Source organism: Salmo salar, chromosome 10 (genome assembly GCF_965601325.2).
Source record: "Salmo salar chromosome 10, fSalSal1, whole genome shotgun sequence".
NCBI classification, from domain to species: domain Eukaryota; kingdom Metazoa; phylum Chordata; class Actinopteri; order Salmoniformes; family Salmonidae; genus Salmo; species Salmo salar.
In genome coordinates, this window is record NC_138300.1 from 64,895,633 (window position 1) to 64,916,627 (window position 20,995).

Consider the following 20,995-nt stretch of genomic DNA (forward strand, 5'->3'; position numbering starts at 1 on the left):
ATAGTTTAGATTTTTGATGTACCGATTCCATGGCATGTGGTTTATGAACTGATACTCAAAATGACGCCTCATTTAAAACTTAGTTTTTCATTTTAAATTATACAAAAGTCTTGCAACAATAGAATTTTAGATCGATGGGGGATACAACCATCCCAGCTCTGCAGATTTTGCTGCGAAGACTCAGGATCATTAGATCATTTGTTTTTGTACTGTCCATATGTAGCTTGTTTTTGGTCGCAGGTTCAGAAATGGCTGAAGAATTGCAACATTTACCTGGAATTAACTCTGCAAATAGCACTGCTGGGTGATCTGAAAAGTCATAGACAATTGATCAATAATATAATAATACTCTTAGGAAAAAATGTTGAACTTTAATTTACAATCTGTAGAAACTATGATGATAGAAAGGTTCAGAACTCTTTTTGGGAAACATCACAGCACAGTTGAAAAATATATGGCAAATAGAAATCAAAACTGGATGGTATTCAGAGATAGATTTGTTTTGATTTATTAGGATCCCCATTTGCCGACGCCAATGGTGACAGCGAGTCTTACTGGGGTCCGACATAACTAAAAAGTCATTACAGACAAGACTTTACACTACATGCTAATGTTTTTATATGTAAATTGTATGTATGTGTGTGCAACTATCAGTTACCCTTACATGTCAGTTCAAACACACAAGTAGGTCACATGAGGGAGAGGCATTGTGCTGTGAGGTGATGCTCTATTCTTTAAAAAAAAAACAGGTTTGCTGTTCACTTGCGCTGAAAAGATGGTAGTTCCATACACTAATGGCTCGGTATAATACTGTATGTTTCCTTGAATTTGTTCTAGACCTGGGGACTGTGAAAACACCCCTGGTGGCGTAAGTGTTTGTGTGTCAGTGCTGTTTGTAAGTTGACTATGCAAACAATTTGGAATTTCCAACACATTAATGTTTCTTATAAAAACAAGAAGTGTCGCAGTCAGTCTTTCCTCAACTCTTTGCCAAGAGAGACATGGCATGCATTGTACTAATAAAAGCCCTCCGATTACAATGAAGAAAAAGTCATGCAAGTTTGTTCTGGGTCAGCTGCAGCTTAACTAGGTCTTAATTTGTAGCACTTGACCATAAAACTGGACAATAATCAAGATGAGATAAAACTAGAGCCTGCAGTACTTTCTTTGGAGTGTGGTGTCAAAAAAGCAGAGCATCTCTATTACGGACAGACCGCTCCCCATCTTTACAACAATTGAATCGATGTTTTGACCATGACAGTTTACAATCAAAGGTAACACCAAGTAATTTAGTCTCCTCAACTTGTTCAACAGCCACACTATTCATTACTAGATTATAGAATTTAGGGAATGATTTGTACCAAATACAATGCTCTTAGTTTTAGAGATGTTCAGGACCAGTTTATTACTGGCCACCCATTCCAAAACAGACTGCAACTCTTTGCTAAGGGTTTCAGTCACATCATTAGCTGTGGTTGCTGATGTGTACATGGTTGAATCATCAAATCAAATGTATTTATAAAGCCCTTCTTACATCAGCTGATATCTCAAAGTGCTGTACAGAAACCCAGCCTAAAACCCCAAACAGCAAGCAATGCAGGTGTAGAAGCACAGTGGCTAGGAAAAACTCCCTAGAAAGGCCAGAACCTAGGAAGAAACCTAGAGAGGAACCAGGCTATGAGGGGTGGCCAGTCCTCTTCTGGCTGTGCCGGTTGGAGATTATAACAGCACATGGCCTAGATGTTCAAATGTTCATAGATGACCAGCGGGGTCAAATAATAATAATCACAGTGGATGTCGAGGGTGCAACATGTCAGCACCTCAGAAGTAAATGTCAGTTGGCTTTTCAAAGCCGATCATGCAGAGTACCTCTACCGCTCCTCCTGTCTCTAGCGAGTTGAAAACCGCAGGTCTGGGACAGGTAGCACGTCCGGTGAACAGGTCAGGGTTCCATAGCCACAGGCAGAACAGTTGAAACTGGAGCAGCAGTACGGCCAGGTGGACTGGGGACAGCAAGGAGTCATCAGGCCAGGTAGTCCTGAGGCATGGTCCTAGGGTTCAGGTCCTCCGAGAGAGAAAGAAAGAAAGAAAGAAAGAGAGAGCATACTTAAATTCACACAGGACACCGGATAAGACAGGATAAATACTCCAGATATAACAGACTGACCCTAGCCCCCCGACACATAAACTACTGCAGCATAAATACTGGAGGCTGAGACAGGAGGGGTCGGGAGACACTGTGGCCCCATCCGACGATACCCCCGGACAGGGCCAAACAGGCAGGATATAACCCCACCCACTTTGCCAAAGCACAGACCCCACACCACTAGAGGGATAACTTCATCCACCAACTTACCATCCTGAGACAAGGCCGAGTATAGCCCACAAAGATCTCTGCCATGGCACAACCCAACCGGCCAACCCAGACAGGAAGATCACGTCAGTGTCTCAACCCACTCAAGTGACGCACCCCTCCTAGGGACGGCATGGAAGAACACCAATAAGCCAGTGACTCAGCCCCTGTAATAGGGTTAGAGGAAGAGAATCCCAGTGGAGAAAGGGGAACCGGCCAGGCAGAGACAGCAAGGGCGGTTCGTTGCTCCAGTGCCTTTCCGTTCACCTTCACACTCCTGGGCCAGACTACACTTAATCATAGGACCTACTGAAGAGATGAGTCTTCAATAAAGACTTAAAGGTTGAGACCGAGTCTGCATCTCTCACATGGGTAGGCAGACTATTCCATAAAAATGGAGCTCTATAGGAGAAAGCCCTGCCTCCAGCTGTTTGCTTAGAAATTCTAGGAACAATTAGGAGGCCTGCGTCTTGTGACCGTAGCATACGTGTAGGTATGTACGGCAGGACCAAATCAAAAAGATGGGTAGGAACAAGCCCGTGTAACGCTTTGTAGGTTGTGAATCATCCAAATACATGGACACACAGTAGATGGCTTAGAGAGATTCCCTGCGGTACACCACACTTTACGTGGTTGACTTTAGAGAAGCTTTCAATCAATCATCAGTAATTTGTCTCAGTGCAGTACATATTCAGTGTCGTTCTCTGTAAGCATGCTGAAAGTCTGTTGTTAATTTGTTTACAGAGAAATAGCATTGTATTTGGTCAAACACAATTTTTTTCCAACAGTTTGCTAAGAGCTGGCAGCATGCTGATAGGTCTGCTGTTAGAACCAGTAAAGGCTGCTTTACCACTCTTGGGTAGCAGTCCAACGTACAAATGTGGTTTTGGTGCATACCAGGAGAACTCTACCTGTCCAAATGCATAGTGCCAACTGTAAAATTTGGTGGAGGATAAAGAATAGACATTCTAGACTATTCTGTGCTTCCAACTTGGAAGGCCAAGGCACTTTGGCCAAGGCACTTTCCTGTTTCAGCATGACAATGCCCCCTTGCACAAAGCGAGGTCCATACAGAAATGGCCATAATTTTGGAATGAGATGTTCGACGAGCAGGTGTCCACATCATTTTTATGGGGATTTTTTATTATGTCACAGTGCCTTGCAAAAGTATTCACCCCCCTTGGCGTTTTTCCTATTTTGTTGCATTACAACCTGTAATTTAAATTGATTTTATTTGGATTTCATGTAATGGACATACACAAAATAGTCCAAATTTAGTGAAGAAAAATTCTACAAAATAAAAAAACTGAAAAGGGGTGCGTGCATATGTATTCACCCCCTTTGCTATGAAGCCCCTAAATAAGATCTGGTGCAACCATTTACCTTCAGAAGTCACATAATTAGTGAAATAAAGCCATCTGTGTGCAATCTAAGTGTCACGTTATCTGTCACATGATCTCAGTATATATACAGTTGAAGTCAGAAATTTACATACACTTAGGTTGGAGTCATTAAAACTCAAATTTCTTGTTAACAAACTGTAGTTTTGGCAAGTTGGTTAGGACATCTACTTTGTGCACGACACAAGTAATTTTTCCAACAATTGTTTACAGACAGATTATTTCACTGTATCACAATTCCAGTGGGTCAGAAGTTTACATGCACTAACTGACTGTGCCTTTAAACAGCTTGGACAATTCCAGAAGATGATGTCATGGCTTTAGAAGCTTCTGATAGGCTAATTGACATCATTTGAGTCAATTGGAGGTGTACCTGTGGATGTATTTCAAGGCCTACCTTCATACTCAGTGACTCTTTGCTTAACAACATGGGAAAATCAAAAGAAATCAGCCAAGACCTCAGAAAAACAATTGTAGACCTCCACAAGTCTGGTTCATCCTTGGGAGCAATTTCCAAACGCCTGAAGGTACCACGTTCATTTGTACAAACAATAGTACGCAAGTATAAACACCATGGGCCCACGCAGCCGTCATACCGCTCAGGAAGGAGACGCGTTCTGTCTCCTAGAGATTAACGTACTTTAGTGCGAAAAGTGCAACTCAATCCCAGCACAACAGCAAAGGACCTTGTGAAGATGCTGGAGGAAACGGGTACAAAAGCATCTATATCCACAGTAAAACGAGTCGTATATCGACATAACCCCGAAAGGCCGCTCAGCAAGGAAGAAGCCACTGTTCCAAAACCGCCATTAAAAAAGCCTGACTACGGTTTGCAACTACACATGGGGACAAAGATCGTACTTTTTGGAGAAATGTCCTCTGGTCTGATGAAACAAAAATAGAACTGTTTTGCCATAATGACCATCGTTATGTTTGGAGGAAAAAGGGGGAGACTTGCAAGCCAAAGAACACCATCCCAACCGTGAAGCACGGGGGTGGCAGCATCATGTTGTAGGGGTGCTTTGCTGCAGGAGGGACTGGTGCACTTCACGAAATAGATGGCATCATGAGGTCAGGAAGTTCAAGCTTGGTCGCAAATGGGTCTTCGAAATGAACAATGACTCCAAGCATACTTCCAAAATTGTGGCAAAATGGCTTATGGACAACAAAGTCAAGGTATTGGAGTGGCCATCACAAAGCCCTGACCTCAATCCCATAGAAAATTTGTGGGCAGAACTGAAAAAGCGTGTGCGAGTCAGGAGGCCTACAAACCTGACAGTTACACCAGCTCTGTCAGGATGAATGGGACAAAATTCACCCAACTTATTGTGGGAAGCTTGTGGAAGGCTACCTGAAACGTTTGACCCAAGTTAAACAATTTTAAATGCATACACTCAATTAGTATTTGGTAGCATGTAAACTTCTGACCCACTGGGAATGTGATGAAAGAAATAAAAGCTGAAATAAATCATTGTCTCTACTATTATTCTGACATTTCACATTCTTAGAACAAAGTGGTGATCCTAACTGACCTACGACAGGGAATCTTTACTCGGATTAAATGTCAGAAATTGTGAAAAACGGAGTAAATGTTTTTGGCTAAGGTGTATGTAAACTTCCGACTTCAACTGTAACATACATACATAGATACATGCATACATACATACATACATACATACATACATACATACATACATACATACATACATACATACATACATACGGCTCCCGAGTGGCAGCAGTGGTCTAAGTGCTAGAGGTGTCACTACAGACCCTTTTTACTGGTACTGTATGTTGAAGGTGGGGCTTAAGCAGCTTCCCTTTCTCACCCAATGGCCCTGTGTTTTTTGCCAATTTTTACATGGATTTGTGTACATGGATTTTATAATGTATGTTTTTCCCCCAACACCACTTTCCATCAATTTGTATAGCAGACCCTCATGCCAAATTGAGTCAAAAGCTTTTTTGAAATCAAAGCATGAGAAGACTTTGTCTTTGTTTTGGTTTGTTTGTTTGTTTGTTTGTCAATTAGGGTGTGCAGGGTGAATTAATGATTTGTTGTATGGTAATTTGGTAAAAAGTCAATTTGTAATTTGCTCAGTACATTGTTTTCACTGAGGAAATGTACATATCTCTGTCAGAGAGAGGCTCCCATTTCCTCTGTGTGTCCCTGCCAGCTTGAGATAGAATAGCGGAGATAAACGAGAAAAAAATTAGCGACAGATGAAGTGAGAAAAAAGGTTGAGAAAAGAGAGGGGTAGATGATAGAAAGAGAAGCTGAGGGACAGACCATGAGAAATGGGGTTCATTCAATTCCAAGAGAAAGAGGGACAGAGAATGGAAGTTGAGTGCAACCAAGAGCGAGTGAGAGTATTGTCATCCTAAAATCCTTAAATGGCCATCTCTTTGTTGTCATTTCCTTTATGACAACCACTGGTCTGAAAGGATCTGATAGTTGAGAATAAAAAAAGTAAAATCCTCTCAGCTCTTTTAATCTACAGCATTAGTGGTTGGAGTGTAAACAAGGAGGGGCAGCTATTCTAGATGATTGGGAAACAGACCCAGAGGAAAGTGACAGAGGGAGACAAGGAGAGGGAGCAGGAAAGAGACGGAATTTATTTATGTATTCCACACACAGCAACGCTGCCCCTTCAGCGTACTCTTGAAATAGAATCCCCAGCAAAACAGTGCAGCAGCCCCACCTTACAACAACCCTCACACAAGCACATGCACAAACACACAGAAATTGTAACACTGATGCAGCCACCACCTGGTGTGCGGTCCATCCTGACAGTAAAGGGTGAGGGGTGAAGTTTTTCCACCCTGGGAGTGACTCCATGGTGAGGGGGAAGCTGGAGGGGTGTTCAGGGGGAGGATATGTCCTGTGCCCTCTATGCAGAAATCTCCCCTCACTTCCTGGCCCCAGACCACAAGCGGGCAATAAATAGGCATGTTAGTGTTGGACTCAGGTTCATGGAGACAAGTCATGTTGAGCAACCGGGCCCTCTTAGAAAGGAAAAATGAAAAAGGCTTTAGCGTAAACAGACCTCCGACCTGGCAGTCTCCACTTACTTCAGCACTTTGTTCCTCACTCCTGTGTAGGCCTACAGTGCATCCAGTGCAGTACAGTGCATCCAAGGCCTTATATAGCGTTGTGTCTGCTGGAGCGGGCTCTAAGGAAGGTGAAATCAGAATGCCATGCCTGCAGATGGAGACAAATTGAGGTCAAGGCAAGATCTTAACCTGCTGTACCGGTGAGAGTCATAGGGTTTTAATGAAAAATAGGATTCAACAATGCTGTCAGAATGGAAAAAATCTATTGACTTATTCGGTGAGGTCGATGGAGTTTTTACGTTATCCATATTCTTTGTGAGTCATGGTTTGTCTCTGAGAGAAGTGTAGCGTTGGGCGTGTCGCTGGGTGTCAGTGAAGATGAGGTTGAATAATTGAGTTAGCCTAATATTGTGTAGTGTTATTTGCTGCAGGCCCAATATATTCCATCAAGACCAAACGTAACCAAATCTAAAAGGCCTTTGCCTTGTGGACAATCTCACTAGTTCTCCATTGTTAGATACAGAAACAATATTCTCTCACCCAATATGAACACACAGGGCATATACCTATGTCAATACTTATTTTATTTAGATTTTTTTATTTCACCTTTATTTATCCAGGTAGGCTAGTTGAGAACAAGTTCTCATTTACAACTGTGACCTAGCCAAGATAAAGCAAAGCAGTGCGACACAAACATCAACACAGAGTTACACATGGATTAAACAAACATACAGTCAATAATACAATAGACAAACTCTATATACAGTGTGTGCAAATGAGGTAGGATAAGGGAGGTAAGGCAATAAATAGGTCATAGTGGCAAATAATTACAATATAGCAATTAAACACTGGAGTGATAGATGTGCAGAAGATGAATGTGCAAGTAGAGATACTGGGGTGCAAAGGAGCAAAATAAATAAAATAAATAACAGTATGGGGATGAGGTAGTTGGATAGGCTATTTACAGATGGGCTATGTACAGGTGCAGTGATCTGTGAGCTGCTCTGACAGCTGATGCTTAAAGCTAGTGAGGGAGTCTCCAGCTTCAGTGATTTTTGCAGTTCGTTCCAGTCATTCCAGCAGCAGAGAACTGGAAGGAAAGGCGGCTGTAGGAGAAATTGGCTTTGGGGTGACCAGTGAAATATAGCTGCTGGAGCGCGTGCTATGGGTGGGTGCTTCTATAGTGAGCTGAGATAAGGCGGGGCTTTACCTTGCAAAGACGTATAGATGACCTGGAGCCAGTGGGTTTGGCGACGAATATGAAACGAGGGCCAGGCAACGAGGGCATACAGGTCGCAGTGGTGGGTCGTATATGGGGCTTTGGTGACAAAACGGATGGCACTGTGATAGACTGCATCCAATTTGCTGAGTAGAGTGTTGGAGGCTATTTTGTAAATGACATCGCCGAAGTCAAGGATCGGTAGGATAGTCAGTTTTACGAGGGTATGTTTGGCAGCATGAGTGAAGGATGCTTTGTTGCGAAATAGGAAGCTTATTCTAGATGTAATTTTGGATTGGAAATGCTTAATGTGAGTCTGGAAGGAGAGTTTACAGTCTAACCAGACACCTAGGTATTTGTAGTTGTCCACATATTCTAAGTCAGAACCGTCCAGAGTAGTGATGCAGGACAGGCAGGCATGTGTGGGCAGCGATTGGTTGAAGAGCATGCATTTAGTTTTACTTGCATTGAAGAGCAGTTGGAGGCCACGGAAGGAGAGTTGTATGGTATTGAAGCTCGTCTGGAGGATAGTTAACGCTGTGTCCAAAGAAGGGCCAGAAGTATACAGAATGGTGTTGTCTGCGTAGAGGTGGATCAGAGAATCACCAGCAGCAAGAGCGACATCATTGATGTTTACAGAGAAAAGAGTCCGCCTGAGGATTGAACCCTGTGGCACCCCCATAGAGACTGCCAGCGGTCCGGACAACAGGCCCTCCGATTTAACACACTGAACTCTATCAGAGAAGTAGTTGGTGAACCAGGCGAGGCAGTCATTTGAGAAACCAAGGCTGTTTAGTCTGCCAATAAGAATGTGGTGATTAACAGAATCGAAAGCCTTGGCCAGGTCAATGAATACAGCTGCAGAGTATTGTCTCTTATCGATGGCGGTTATGATATTGTTTAGGACGTTGAGCGTGGCTGAGGTGCGCCAATGGCCAGCTCGGAAACCAGATTGCATAGCGGAGAAGGTACGGTGGGATTCGGTGATCTGTTTGTTAACTTGGCTTTCGAAGACCTTAGACAGGCAGGGTAGGATAGATATAGGTCTGTAGCAGTTTGGGTCTAGTCTGTTTCCCCCTTTGAAGAGGGGGATGACCGCGGCAGCTCCCCAATATTTGGGGATCTCAGACGATACGAAAGAGGTTGAACAGGCTAGTAATAGGGATTGCAACAATTTCGGCAGATAATTTTAGAAAGAGAGGGTCCAGATTGTCTAGCCCGGCTGATTTGTAGGGGTCTAGATTTTGCAGCTCTTTCAGAACACCAGCTATCTGGATGTGGGGGATGCAGAGCTCTTGGCTGGGGTAGGGGTAGCCAGGTGGAAAGCATGGCCAGCCGTAGAAAAATGCTAATTGAAATTCTCAGTTATCGCGGATTTATCGGTGGTGACAGTGTTTCCTAGCCTCAGTGCAGTGGGCAGCTGGGAGGAGGTGCTCTTATTCTCCATGGACTTTACATTGTCCCAGAACATTTTGGAGTTTGTGCTACAGGATGCAAATTTCTGTTAGGAAAGCAAAGGCTAGCTTTTTCAAACTGCCTGAGTATATTGGTTCCTAACTTCCCTGAAAAGTTGCATATCGCTGGGGCTATTCGATGCTAATGCAGTACGCCACAGGATGTTTTTGTGCTGGTCAAGGGCAGTCAGGTCTGGAGTGAACCAAGGGCTATATCTGTTCCTGGTTCTACATTGTATTTTCCATTTCTCTAACAACCTGCTATAACATGCAAACCCCAAGTCTCTGCGTTGAGGATGCTAACAGGGCTCCTAATGATGCTAAATGATAAGCTGTCGCTAGGTAAACAAGCCCAAATCTTGGGTCACTGACTAATGACAATCCTAAAATGACAAGATTTCAGTTTCTTATTCTTTTTTTTGCCTTATTCATGTGCCATTGGCTAATGTGACTTATCTGGCTGCCTTGAGCGCCAGGGATCTGTGAAATTCCCGCTAAACGAGGGAGCATGTAACATAACTCCTCTATTTCTGCTTACCTGAGCCCAGTGTGATGCACACAGGGCCTCTGGCCGCCCAGGTTATTTTTCTATTTATTTTAATGTGTTTGATCAGCCCAGTCTCCAGAGGCCCTTCCCTCTCCTCCACACGTGGAGCTGTGCCTGGGCAGGAATCTAGCAATCTGTTCCAACTCCTCTATGAACACACTCCAACTCTCTCTCTCTCACTCACTCACTCACCTGGGGACTTTGCTCACACCTGTCCCCCTCTCTCTGCCTCTCTTCCTGCAGGGAAAATGTTTGGCTTATGGCCTCTTTGTACACCAGTAGCTTATGTCTGTCTGAATCAGCTGTATCTGGTTGTATAACTGAGGAGGGAAGGGATCCACAGACAAGACATCCTACATGCGTAGTAACCAGGTGAGTCAAGTTGGACTTTACTGCTGAGCTTATTCTGCTATTTATTAAGCAAATGTTAATGTTTTTTTGGAGGTTGTGTGGCTTCAATCTCTCAGAAACTGACCTGATCGTAATAGCTTAACTGAATCAGGAGCCTTGTTTTTGTGTTCAGTTAGTATCATCTTTTGGTTGCTACACCAGAGTCGAATTGCAGAGACAAATGGGATGCCATACATAACACAGTCAGACCTCTTACAGAGAGAGTCAGCTAGATAGAAACATGCTCTATGTTATGAAACCAGCCACAGAGTGAGTACGCTAGATAGGGGATGTTTCTATGTTATGAAACCAGCCACAGAGCGAGTACGCTAGATAGGAGCTGTTTTTATGTTATGAAACCAGCCACAGAGTGAGTACGTTAGATAGAAACATCCCCTATGTTATTAAACCAGCCACAGAGGGATGTTTCTATGTTATGAAACCAGCCACAGAGGGATGTTTCTATGTTATGAAACCAGCCACAGAGCGACTACGCTAGATAGGGCATGTTTCTATGTTATGAAACCAGTCAAAAGCCTTCTGTCGATATCAGGCCAAAATTACTCTCCAGCAGTGGATAAGTGGATAGGCATTCAGGGGCCCCCCAAACAATAAAGATGGCATATGATAGCAAAATGTGTAAAATAGCAGGAAATTTGCTTTTAAACTGAATATTTTTCTCTCAATCTCATGGTAAAATGTGTAAAATAGCATTATAAAACTGCAATTTTTTTCCACACGAATTGTGTTGTTAGCCATTTTCAGATTAGTAATCATTTTGTGGGCCCCCCAGATAACACATGATAGCAAAAGGAGTAGAATTGTAGGAAACTGCAACATTTTCTCTTGCCTCACAACAAAATGTGTATAATAGCATTATAAAACTGCAACTTTTTCAATGTGTTGAAACGCAGAATATTAGCTGTCGTCCCCCCCCCCCCCCCCCACCCACAAAAAAGTATGTTTTTCAAACTAAATTATAATTGGTGCTCTGGGTAGTCCGGCCTGCATTGAACTCACCCAGTTGTCATGTATCAATGTAATGTGTGTGCATGTGTGTGTGACCCCCTTGCTGAGAGTCTGGGACAGGTTTTCCATCTCTGCTGAAGCGCTGGGAGGCAAGAAAGAGGAGGAGGGAGATTGGAGAAGGGACAGAGAACAAGATGTGGGAACTTATTCCCTCCCTGGAAACCCCATGGAAAACAAACAAACAAGCGTTATTACTAACAAACCGGAGAACTAACCAATGGCTGCGACTGTGGAGGAAATGAGCCCTGCTTAGCCAAAGCCTCCCACGGTAGGAAGGGACAGGTCACCATCAAGAACACGCCATGTACAGTTCATCTCTGAATCTGGAGAGCTGATTTTCCTGTCTCCAGACATCACCTCCCAGAGCCTCTATACGGTTGATTCTTTCAACCATATTTTATTTTTTAAGCTCTCATTTCCTCATAAAACGGTCAATATTTAATACTAACAGTTGATAGTATTACTTCTACCGCGCATCCTATTGTGAGGATATGGCTTCATTTTTACAGACGCTGCTCTCCTGAATTAGCCCTCTGTGTCACCTACAGAGGATTACAGCTATTTCTGTCCCTGTGTTACAGGTAGATAATATAGAAGAATATAAACATGAATATTGAAAATATACAATTTTTGATTTGGCAAATGTTTCAATATATTGTTGAACATAATATACTCTATGGGCATATCAACGATTCAGAGTGGTATCTTTGCTACTTTTAGGGTTATGATCCAATTTGTAAGCATTACCGACAGAGTGAATGTAAAAATCGATTCAAAATGGTCGACCTATGCTTGTGATTTGCAGGGTGTGCAATGATACAAGTAAAAGGAGGGCTGTGATTGGTTGCATTGCCTACTATGCCAATTTCTCTGTATAACATGGCCCACTTTAAAACTAGCGGAGATCCCACTCTAGGACTTTAATATGCCAGTAGCGTATATTACAGTGAGCTCCAAAAGAATGTGTCGTGTGGATGGACAAAATCGACGATGGGGCACGTGGACGAGAAAATAGCAAACTTGCAGCAACTTGCACAAGTTTTCACAAGTCTGAAACAATCAAATAGATCAAATGGGACAGGATAAGCAGGGAAGGGAAAGGGAGGGGAGAGTAATATGCCAAATATGAAGTTGTTTCAAAACACGAGGAAACCAAGGAGTGACAGCTTCATTGACAGAGGATTCAGGCAGATAGAGTGACGTACAGCACAAATGAAAAGGTCAGAGCCGAGGTAATAACCTGTGATTTGCATGTATGACCTTATTGAGTGATTCCTCACAAAACCCAAACAAAAAAGACCATGTTTTATGAATTTTCACAAAATGTAATCCATAGAATAGTCCTTTGGAGGAAGGATTGTTGACATACATTTGCCATGTGTATGTAAAAGCATAATTGAGAAATAATTAATCAAAGTTGGCATATTATGACATTTTGGCCTTACCCGGGCCTCCTTTAAGACTCCATAGTGTTTAATCTGTAAATGCTACAAAGCAAAAAGTGGTGTCATATGAAGAAGCTTTACCGCCTGCTCTGTAATATTTTTATTTCAATAAAACATGAATTAATTATGGCTAATTGTTCAAAATAGTGTTGAAAATACAGTGAGCTCCAAAAGAATTGGAACGGTGACACATTTGTTGTTGTTTTGTCTCTGTACTCCAGAACTTTGGATTTGATACAATAATGATGAGGTTAAAGTGCAGACTGTCAGCTTTAATTTGAGGGTATTTTCATCCATACCGTTTAGTAATCATAGCACTTTTTGTGCATTTAGAGGACCCCTATTTAGAGGACCAAAAGTATTGGGACAAATTCACATAGTGCCTACAGAAAGTATTCACACCCTTTTAATTTTTCCAAATTTTGTTGTGTTACAACCTGCATTTTAAATGTATAAAAAAACTACACACAATACCCCATAATGTCAAAGTTTTAATTATGTTTTTCAAAATGTTAACAAATAATTTAAAAATGAAAAGCTGAAAAGTCTTGAGTCAATATGTATTCAACCCCTTATGGGAAGCATAAATAAGATCAGGGGTAAAAATGCAAATGGCTCTGAGATACGAATAATATTACTACACAAATCATACACGTAATGTTAGCTAGCAAGCCAGCCGGCTAACGTTAGCTAGCTAGCTAACAGTACGCTTTAACTTGAAATGAAAATGAAAATTATCTGAAAATGTAGCTAGTTAGACTATCTTACCCATATACATGGATGGACGGTTCTTCCACTGTGTCACGGATGCCATGGTTGCCTTAGTTTGAAGACGTATAAAAGACCTGTCTCCGGATTACAACAGCCTTCTGTGTGCTCTCTTTTTGACTCTGTCTGCATATTTGCAATCAAATTCCAGTATTTTCTCCATCTCCTTAGTTATCATTAGCTTTTGCAGTTCTATTACATGATATCTTTTAAAAAAGCAGCGTTAGAAAGGATGACCTACCTTATAGCCAGAAGGTGCTACATGACAGACCAATCCGAACTCATCTCTTGACATGTCCAGCCCATTCATTAACTCAGCCGATCATGGCTAGCGGGAAGGTTCCTGTCTTTTTCTGTGGCTAAACCAACTAGACTCATAATTTAACAATTTTATTTGTATTGCTTGCCGGAGAGTAAAGAAATCGCTCAGGGATTTCACCATGAGGCCAAAGGGGACTTTAAAAACAGTTGAAGTTTAATGACTTTGATAGGAGAAAACTGAGGATGGATCAACAACGTTGTAGTTATTCCACAATACTAACCTAATTGAAAGAGTGAAAAGAAGGAAGCCTGTACAGAAAAAAAAATCCATTCCAAAACATGCATCCTGTTGGATTTGATACAATCCACTAAAGTAATACAAAGGCACTAAAGTAATACTGCCAAAAATGTGTCAAAGCAAGTAACTTTTTTTTTCCTGAAATACAAAGTTTTATGTTTGGGGCAAATTCAATACAACACATTACTGAGGGCCACTCTTCATATTTTAAAGCATAGTGGTGGCTGCATCATGTTATTGTCACGGTTGTCGTCGGTAATGGAGGACCAAAACGCAGCAGGTATGTGGATGCTCATCGTGTGTATTTATTTACAAACTAAGTGAACATCAAAACAACAAAAACGAAACGAACTCACGAACAACAAAACAGTCTGGCAAGGCACAAGGCTAAACTCAGAACAATCTCCCACAATTAAACAGACAAACACACCCAAATAATATAGGACTTCCAATCAAAGGCAACACCACACAGCTGCCTTCAATTGGAAGTCCCACCCCAATTAACCAAACATAGACATACAACTAACTAGATAAACATAGAAATACGTAAACAAGGAACAGTGCCCAAAAACCCCGGAATAATAAATCAAACGCCCTCCTAACTAACACACCACCCTGAACCACATAAAACAAATACCCTCTGCCACGTCCTGACCAAACTAAAATGACAATTAACCCTTATACTGGCCAGGACGTGACAGTTATGGGTATGCTTGTAATCGTTAAGGACCGGGGAGTTTTTCAGGATAAAAAATAAATTGAATGGAGCTAGGGCTGGGCAGTATACCGTGTTTTGCGATATACCGGTATTGATTCACGGACCGGTTTGGGTTTTTACTTCTATACCGGTATTTGAATGTTTGGTTTGTTAAATGTGATACACACTGTGTAACGTCCATTTTTATAGTTTACTTCTCTACTTGAGTCATCTCTCTCCACTCTATGCCGCTTTCCACACAGACCTAGCCACGCCCCCTGTCACTCAAGGAGCGCATTTGATGTTCCTCAACCACAAGACACTTGCGTTCAGTCTGCATGGTCATTGCAACACTGTTGATGACAACGATGCAGTTGTCACTTTGCTTCTTAATATACATCTACTAGCGTTCCATAATTACACTATTAGCTTCTGTTTCTTACATCTGCAAACAGCTAGTTTATTGTGTGTAGATGGGTGGGAAAAAAATCTATTTAATCAATTTTGAATTCTGGCTGTAACACATCAAAATGGGTAATAAGTCAAGGGGTATGAATACTTTCTGGATGCATTGTATTTGTGTATTAAAGTAGTCAAAAGTTGAGTATTTGGTCCCATATTCCTAGCATGCAATGATTATATCAAGCTTGTGACTCTACAAACTTGTTGGATGCATTTGCTGTTTGTTTTGGTTGTTTTTCAGATTATTTTGTGCCCAATAAATTAATGGTAAATAATGTAGTGTGATTGGAGTAAATTTGATTGTAAATAAGAATAGAATATGTTTCTTAACACTTCTACATTAATGTGGATGCTACCATGATTACAGATAGTCCTGAATGAATTGTGAATTATGACGAATAAGAAAGTTACAGACTCACAAATCATACCCCTAAGACATGCTAACCTCTCACTATTACAATAAAATCATTTTTTGGGGGGGAGAATATGATATTTGTCCCTGCTAAATTGAAGGAACTATGTACAGAAAGTTCACCCAATAGGGATGAGAGAACCCTCAAATAAAAGTGTTGCTTTTTAGCATTTAGCATTATGGAGTTTAAAAGGAGGCCTGGTTAGGGCCAAAATGTAATAAATATGCTAACTTTGATGAATTATTACTCAATTATGCTTTTAGATGCATGTCAAATATACGTCAACAATCCTTCCTCCAAAGGACTATTTTGTGAAAATCCATAAAATCCTAGTCTTTTTTTTGTCTGGGTTTTGTGAGGAATCACTCAATAAAGTCATACATGCTTATCACCTTATTATTACCTTTTCTGCTGTTATGGCTCTGACTATTTCCTTTGTGCTGTGTGTCACTCTCCTATCTGCCTGAATCAACTGTCAATGAAGCTGTCATTCCTTGGTTTTCTCATGCTTTGAAACAGCTTCATACTTCATATTTGGCATATTCCGCTACCCACCCTTTCCTTCCCTGCTTATTCTGTCCCACTTGATCTATTTTGTTGTTTTTGAGACTTTTGAAAACTTGTGCAAGTCCCCCCCCCACAAAATGTTTTTTTGATGAATCATTACTTTTGGCCTTACTGCTATTAGCCCATACAAACACATTGAATAACAGATTCACTACATGGAAGAACAGATAGTCCGCCGAAAAAAGTGTATGTCCTATATGTGAGAGGGATAAGGTGAACACTTTTTTTTTTACTACATGCATTTAACCCCTTTTTTGTCACTAAACAGTCTACATAGTGTACTTCCATAATACTTCCAGGGTTTTTTCTTTATTTGTACTATTTTCTAAATTGTAGAATAATAGTTAATACATCAAAACTTTGAAATAACATTTACATTTACGTCATTTAGCAGACGCTCTTATCCAGAGCGACTTACAAATTGGTGCATTCACCTTATGATATCCAGTGGAACAACCACTTTACAATAGTACATCTATATCTTTTTTTTGGGGGGGTTAGAAGGATTGCTTTATCCTATCCCAAGTATTCCTTATAGAGGTGGGGTTTCAGGTGTCTCCGGAAGGTGGTGATTGACTCCACTGTCCTGGCGTCGTGAGGGAGCTTGTTCCACCATTGGGGTGCCAGAGCAGCGAACAGTTTTGACTGGGCTGAGCGGGAACTGTGCTTCTGCAGAGGTAGGGAGGCGAGCAGGCCAGAGGTGGATGAATGCAGTGCCCTTCTTTGGGTGTAGGGACTGATCAGAGCCTGAAGGTACGGAGGTGCCGTTCCCCTGACAGCTCCGTAGGCAAGCACCATGGTCTTGTAGCAGATGCGAGCTTCAACTGGAAGCCAGTGGAGTGTGCGGAGGAGCGGGGTGACGTGAGAGAACTTGGGAAGGTTGAACACCAGACGGGCTGTGGTGTTCTGGATGAGTTGTAGGGGTTTAATGGCACAGGCAGGGAGCCCCGCCAACAGCGAGTTGCAGTAATCCAGACGGGAGATGACAAGTGCCTGGATTAGGACCTGCGCCGCTTCCTGTGTAAGGCAGGGTCGTACTCTGCGAATGTTGTAGAGCATGAACCTACAGGATCGGGTCACCGCCTTGATGTTAGCGGAGAACGACAGGGTGTTGTCCAGGGTCACGCCAAGGCTCTTAGCACTCTGGGAGGAGGACACAATGGAGTTGTCAACCGTGATGGCGAGATCATGGAACGGGCAGTCCTTCCCCGGGAGGAAGAGCAGCTCCGTCTTGCCGAGGTTCAGCTTGAGGTGGTGATCCGTCATCCACACTGATATGTCTGCCAGACATGCAGAGATGCGATTCGCCACCTAGTTATCAGAAGGGGGAAAGGAGAAAATTAATTGTGTGTCGTCTGTGTAGCAATGATAGGAGAGACCATGTGAGGATATGACAGAGCCAAGTGACTTGGTGTATCGCGAGAATAGGAGAGGGCCTAGAACTGAGCCCTGGGGGACACCAGTGGTGAGAGCACGTGGTGCGGAGACGGATTCTCGCCACGCCACTTGGTAGGAGCGACTTGTCAGTTAGGACGCAATCCAAGAGTGAGCCGCGCCGGAGATGCCCAACTCGGAGAGGGCGGAGAGGAGGATCTGATGGTTCACAGTATCAAAGGCAGCAGATAGGTCTAGAAGGAGGAGAGAGAGTTAGCTTTAGCAGTGCGGAGAGCCTCCGTGACACAGAGAAGAGCAGTCTCAGTTGAATGACCAGTTTTGAAACCTGACTGATTTGGATCAAGAAGGTCATTCTGAGAGAGATAGCAAGAGAGCTGGCCAAGGACGGCACGCTCAACAGTTTTGGAGAGAAAATAAAGAAGGGATACTGGTCTGTAGTTGTTGACATCGGAGGGATCGAGTGTAGGTTTTTTGAGAAGGGGTGAAACTCTTGCTCTCTTGAAGACGGAAGGGACGTAGCCAGCGGTCAAGGATGAGTTGATGAGCGAGGTGAGGTAGGGGAGAAGGTCTCCGGAAATGGTCTGGAGAAGAGAGGAGGGGATAGGGTCAAGCGGGCAGGTTGTTGGGCGGCCGGCCGTCACAAGTCGCAAGATTTCATCTGGAGAGAGAGGGGAAAAAGAGGTCAAAGCATAGGGTAGGGCAATGTGAGCAGGACCAGCAGTGTCGTTTGACTTAACAAACGAGGATTGGATGTCGTCGACCTTCTTTTCAAAATGGTTGACGAAGTCATCCGCAGAGAGGGAGGAGGGGGCGGGGGGGGAGGAGGATTCAGGAGGGAGGAGAAGGTGGCAAAGAGCTTCCTATGGTTAGAGGCAGATGCTTGGAATTTAGAGTGGTAGGACGTGGCTTTAGCAGCAGAAACAGAGGAAGAAAATGTGGAGAGGAGGGAGTGAAAAGATGCCAGGTCCGCAGGGAGGCTAGTTTTCCTCCATTTCCGCTCGGCTGCCCGGAGCCCTGTTCTGTAAGCTCGTAATGAGTCGTCAAGCCACGGAGCAGGAGGGGAGGACCGAGCCGGCCGGGAGGATAGGGGACATAGAGAGTCAAAGGATGCAGAAAGGGAGGAGAGGAGGGTTGAGGAGGCAGAATCAGGAGATAGGTTGGAGAAGGATTGAGCAGAGGGAAGAGATGATAGGATGGAAGAGGAGAGCGAAGGTTGCGACGGCGCGATACCATCTGAGTAGGGGCAGAGTGAGTAGTGTTGGAGGAGAGCGAGAGGGAAAAGGATACAAGGTAGTGGTCGGAGACTTGTAGGGGATTTGCAGTGAGATTAGTAGAAGAACAGCATCTAGTAAAGATGAGGTGAAGCGTATTGCCTGCCTTGTGAGTAGGGGGGGACGGTGAGAGGGTGAGGTCAAGAGGAGAGGAGTGGAAAGAAGGAGGCAGAGAGAAATGAGTCAAAGGTAGACGTAGGGAGGTTAAAGTCACCCAGAATTGTGAGGGGTGAGCCATCCTCAGGAAAGGAACTTATCAAGGCGTCAAGCTCATTGATGAACTCTCCAAGGGAACCTGGAGGGCGATTAAGGATGTTAAGCTTGAATGGGCTAGTGACTGTGACAGCATGGAATTCAAAGGAGGAGATAGACAGATGGGTCAGGGGAGAAAGAGAGAATGTCCACTTGGGAGAGATGAAGATTCCAGTGCCACCACCCCGCTGACCAGATGCTCTCGGGGTGTGCGAGAACACGTGGTCAGACGAGGAGAGAGCAGTAGGAGTAGCAGTGTTTTCTGTGCAATCCGTGTTTCCGTCAGCGCCAAGAATAATAACACATATGGAATCATCTAGTAACCAAAAAAGTGTTAAACAAATCGATATATTTTAGATTCTTCAAAGTAGCCACCCTTTGCTTGATGAGAGCTTTGCACACTCTTGGCATTCTCTCAAACAGATTTACCTGGAATGCTTTTCCAACATTCTTGAAGGAGTTCTCACATATGCTGAGCACTTGTTGGCTGCTTTTCCTTCACTCTGTGGTCCAACTCATCCCAAACCATCTCAATTGAGTTGAGGTCGGGGGATTGTGGAGATCAGGTCATCTGATGCAGCACTCCATCACTCTCCTTTTTGGTTAAATAGCCCTTACACAGCCTGGAGGTGTGTTTTGGGTTATTGTCCTGCGCAAACCAGATGGGATGGCGAATCACTGCAGAATTCTGTGGTAGCCATGCTGGTTAAGTGTGCCTTGAATTCTAAATAAATCACAGACCGTGTCACCAGCAAAGCACCATCACACCTCCTCCATGCTTCACAGTTTGAACCAAAAGTCTTACATTTGGACTCATCAGAATAAAGAACACATTTCCACCGGTCTAATGTCCATTGCTCGTGTTTCTTGGCCCAAGCAAGTCTTTTCTTCTTATTGGTGTTCTTTAATAGTGGTTTCAATCATTAAGGCCTTTTTCACAGTCTCCTTTGAACAGTTGATGTTGATGTGTCTGTTACTTGAACTCTGTGAAGCATTTATTTGGGCTGCAATTTCTGAGACTGGGAACTCTAATGAACTTATCCTCTGCAACAGAGGTAACTCTGGGTCTTCCATTCCTGTGGCGGTCCTCATGAGAGCCAGTTTCATCATAGCGCTTGATGGTTTTTGCGACTGCACTTGAAGAAACTTTCAAAGTTCTTGACATTTTCTGAATTGACTGACCTTCATATCTTAAAGTAATGATGGACTGTCGTTTCTCTTTGCTTATTTGAGCTGTTCTTGCCATAATATGGACTTAGCCCTATTTGGTAAAATACCATCTTCTTTATGCCACCCCTACCTTGTCACAACACAACTGATTGGCTCAAACGCATTAAGAAGGAAAGAAATTCCACAAATTAACTTTTTAAGAAGGAACACCTGTTAATTGAAATGCTTTCCAGTTGACTACCTCATGAAGCTGGTTGAGAGAATGCCAAGAGTGGGCAAAGCTGTCATCAAGGCAGAGTGGCTACTTTGAAGAATCTCAAATATAAAATCTTCGATTATTTTTACACTTTTTTTTGGTTGCTACATGATTCTTTGTTATTTCATAGTTTTGATATCTTCACTATTATTCTAATATGTAGAAAATAGTAAAAATAAATACAATTCCTTGAATGAGTATGTGTGTCCAAACTTTTGACTGGTACTACATATTCGTGAGAGTATCACCTTTACACAGAGGTGTCATATTAGTTTGTAGCCCAAACAGTTTGGA

At 42.9% G+C, this 20,995-nt stretch overlaps 1 protein-coding gene across 2 annotated transcripts in view; it reads left to right on the forward strand.

Moving 5' to 3' along the window:
- peak1 (pseudopodium-enriched atypical kinase 1) overlaps nt 1-20,995 on the forward strand; it is a 298,755-nt gene that overhangs the window by 45,292 nt on the left and 232,468 nt on the right. The window contains exon 3 of one of the 2 annotated variants that reach the window (XM_014123825.3): nt 10,271-10,399. The exons of the other annotated variant lie outside the window; for it this stretch is intronic. The gene's annotated coding sequence lies outside the window, so the exon portion shown is untranslated. The remainder of the gene's footprint in view (nt 1-10,270; nt 10,400-20,995) is intronic. 2 annotated transcript variants of the gene reach the window in all.